Here is a 4,276-nt window from a genome sequence, read left to right on the forward strand (position 1 = left end):
GGATGTTTTTGAGGTCTTTGTCCAGTTTTAGCCTGTGGTAAACACTGTGATTGTTAGGTTTATTGTGCCAACCTGGCCAGTAGGAACATGTGGGATTAATAGGTCGCAGTTTGATTGGAGGGCAAAGAAAAAAATTGCTCTGCACGGCCCCCTCTCCTCTCTCTTGCTCTCTGGTGATCAGAGCATGCTGGAGCATTCATGCTGCTGCTGAAGCTAAGTTTTCTGCCTCAACTAGTGGGCCAGGCCAGCCCATGGATCATGTCACTAGAGCTTGAGGCTCCTTGGAGACCTGCTTCACCACACTCGCTTGAGCTGGAGGCTGGTGAATTCTATCACCTTGCATTGTTCGTGTTTGACATCACATCTGGGCCTTCTTTGCTAAGCTACTGACTGTTGGTGACCCACCCTGCTGCTTGTTGCCTGTGTGTATACTCTACTTGCCTTGCCTCAGGGAGGACTCTGCTGTCTGCTTCCTTGACCTTGGACCTTGGACAGCCCACTCGAGTTGGAGGACTTCTAGTATATTAACTGTTGCACAGAAGTGAGTTGAACTGAGCCCTCTGTACTGCTGTGTGGACTAATTAGCTGTTATATTCCTTCTTGCTGTATAAACCTATCCTATTGTGTGTTTTATATATATATATATATATATATAATCATAAGTGTCCTGGTCTCATTTCTCTAGAGAACCCTACCTAACACAACCACCGTGGTGAAGTGAATGCCCATATGGATAGTTGTGCCATTAGCTTTATCTTGCTGCATCCATTCAATTTAGATGACATATTTATTCCTGTATACCTAGACCATTTTGACAATTTGTTGACCTTTGAAGTGTCCTTGCAAAACCAGAACTTCATCATCCTGGTAAATTGGCATCGACTGAGCATTGTACTTCTGTCTAAGTTCCTTAGGAAGAGGGGAAGACATGAGTACTCTTCCTGCAAATGTGGGAAGGTGAATTGAATGCCTTTCCCGGTTTTTGCTGCTGTCTGAAGTCATAAAACCATTGAAGTTCATTGTGGCCACTGCTCCTTCAGTGATGGCTGGGCTCCAAAAGGGAAAAAGTTAAACATGTCCCCACCCGCGGGAACTTCAACACGGACCCTGGAGGAGGGAGTGGGAATTGGGGGGACAAGAGACATAAGAGATGGAGACAAGACAAGTATCCTGATCAAGTCTCGTTTATTGAGTAAAAGGCTACAGCTTCTATAGGCCAGGGAAAGGGAAACAAGCCTTAGGTGTTTCCCTGAGAACCTTAAATGGGGGAAGCAAGCCGCAGGTGTTTCCCTGAGAACAATGACCGCAGAAAAAACAGTTCCTGTGGAAAGTTACAGAGCTCAGGCAATAAAGATCAAGACAATGGCCGGGCCTCATGGCTCCCGACAGTTACACATTATTTCCAGTTCTGTAAGTTTATCGACCCAGTTCTTTATATCTCTTAAAGAGATACAACTCACTTCAAAAACCCATGGAATATATACAATAAGGAGCTACTTATAATGCAGATTTAACTTGTAGCTAAACTTAAAATTCCAGAAATTACAAGAGAAATCATGCCAAATAAAGAAAAACAGACTTGATCTTTCTTATTTTGTCAGAGTAGTAAACTTGGGTCAGGAAACACCATTTCTGTTCTAAAAGTGTTTTGTCTTTGGCCATTGTGAGTTGTTAAATTTCAATTAGTGTGTGTTTTTAAAGTTCTGGGTGTTTAACTTGGCCAATTATGAATTTTGGAAATTGGTGAAAAAAGAGACATTATTATGGAGAAAAAAATTACTTAAGCAATATTCACAGTGAAATGGAACTAAATAATTTAGAAGAAGGAATCATAGGCCACATTTCCACTATGAAGATAAAGATAAATAAACAAGAACAGAGGGAACAGAGCAGATAATAAATATTTGAAAGTATTAACACATTCATAAAATATGAAAAAACTCAATCACAAGGATCAAGGGGAATGAACAACGGAAAAGTGGGTGAAGAGCGATGGGGGACAATGTAAGATATGAAAATAATAATCTATAACATATAAAGGGTTTGTGAGGGAGAGAGGGCGGGGGAGGGAGGGGGAAGAAATGGGGAGCAGATATCAGGGGCCCAAGTGGGAAAAGAATGCTTTCAAACTGATGATGGCAGCATATATGCAAATGTTCTTGACACATTGGATGAATGTATGGATTTTGATAAGAGATGTAAGATCCCCCAATAAAAGTATTTAATACAAAAATACTGTTTTAAAGTTGGAAAGAAAAACACAGAAAACAAACAACTTGCCAAGAAAAAAATAAAACTTCAACAAACCAAACAAGACAAAGGCCATATAAGAAAAACAAACAAGGCGGCCCCAGCTGGCAAGCGCGTCTCCGGCACCAAGTCTGGTCTGTCTGGCCTACGAGCCCAGCGTGGCCGCCGTCCGTTGGCGTGGCTGCTTCTGCTCCTGCTCGGCCCTGGCTCGGTCCTCGCCATCTCCTTCCATCTTCCCCTGAACTCCCCCAAGTGCCTGCGCGAGGAGATCCTCAAGGACCTGCTGGTGACGGGCGCCTACGACATCACTGAGCAGTCTGGGGGCGCCGGCGGCCTGCACACCCACCTCTAGATCACAGATTCTGCTGGCCATATCCTGTACTCCAAGGAGGATGCAACCAAGGGGAAATTTGCCTTTACCACGGAGGATTATGACATGTTTGAAGTGTGTTTTGAGAGCAAGGGAACAGGGTGGATACCCGACCAACTCGTGATCCTAGACATGAAGCACGGAGTGGAAGCCAAAAATTACAAGGAGATTGAGAAGGTTGAGAAGCTCAAACCTTTAGAGGTGGAGCTGCGCCGCCTGGAGGACCTTTCCGAGTCCATCGTGGAATGATTTTGCCTACAGGAAGAGACACGAGGAGGAGATGCGAGATACCAATGAGTCAACAAACACTCGAGTCCTGTACTTCAGCATCTTCTCCATGTTCTGCCTCATTGGACTCGCCACCTGGCAGGTCTTCTACCTTCACCGCTTCTTCAAGGCCAAGAAGCTGATTGAGTAAATGAGGCACAGCCCCTCCCACCTCGTATCTCACTCAGGAGAACATCGCTGGAACAGGCCTGACAAATGGCCCACCAACAGCACCATCAAGGCACGTTGGAGCTTTTCTTGCCAGAACTGATCCCTCTTGGGGTGGGGGGACACGGGGTACCACCTAGACCTAACAAGCCAACGAGGGACTTCTTTTTAACTTGGTAGGAGATGGACTGGTTTTTCAACAATAGGTCTATTATTAGGGTCACCTTTGGGGGGAAAAACAGAACAGACTCGGGGTTACCTAGATAATGCCAAAGCCAGCATTCGTACTGGGTTTCCTCCTGGGATCAGTTTGAACCAGGTTTTCCTTCCTTCTCCCACGTGCCCAGCTGCTTGGGCTCCTGCTCTTAATTCCTTTACCAAGACCCGTATGTGCCCCCTTTGGGTTTCCTTGTGAAAACTCCCTCAGCTTTCGCTGACCCTCAGCTGAAATGTGTAGCTAGCACCTGGTGATAAACCTTTTCATAACTCTTCGTTTCTCAAAAGTGTGAAGGATGTGGTGAAGTGTGAACTGTAGCAACTCTTAAAGAACATTTCCTTTGTTTAGAAAATTAAAATATTTGTGCTCAAGAAAAACAAACAAAAATATTTTTACAAACTAAAAGAAGACAACCGAAAACAACAGGACCTTAAAAACAACCTGAATCTTAAACAGCAACCTAAAAGACAACCCCAAAACAACAGAAACACAACTTGAAAAATTATCATGAAAACTGCAACCAGTAACACTGTAAAAAATATCACAAAATGACAACAAAAAAAATCTTACTTATCAATAGCAACACTGAATGTAAATGGATTGAATTCACCATAAAAATGACAAAGACCAGCAGAATGGATTAAAAACATGAATCTTTTATATGCTGCTTACAAGAGACATAGATATAAAGATTAATATAGAATAATAATCAAAGGGTACAAAAATATATCAAGCTAACAGCAGTCAAAAGAAAGCTGGAATATCAGTATTAATATCAGACAAAATAGATGATCAAAGTTGATGACATAACTAGAGACAAAGAAGATCACTATATAATTATGAAAGCTTTACTTGAACAAGAAACCGTAACTATGATTAGTATAACACACCAAATGAAAAACCATCAAAATACATTAATCAAATTCTTATTGAAATGAAGAGACAAATAGATCATAATATAGTAATTCTAGATTTTAATATATTACTTTCAACTAATGATCGAG

The 4,276-nt window shown here is 42.3% G+C and overlaps 1 pseudogene; it reads left to right on the plus strand.

Moving 5' to 3' along the window:
- Positions 1 to 1,074: 1,074 nt before the first annotated feature.
- LOC142433404 (transmembrane emp24 domain-containing protein 10 pseudogene) lies at positions 1,075 to 3,659 on the plus strand (annotated as a pseudogene).
- The last annotated feature ends 617 nt before the right edge of the window (positions 3,660 to 4,276 follow it).

The sequence above is a fragment of the Tenrec ecaudatus genome, chromosome X (genome assembly GCF_050624435.1).
Source record: "Tenrec ecaudatus isolate mTenEca1 chromosome X, mTenEca1.hap1, whole genome shotgun sequence".
Taxonomy (NCBI): Eukaryota; Metazoa; Chordata; class Mammalia; order Afrosoricida; family Tenrecidae; genus Tenrec; species Tenrec ecaudatus.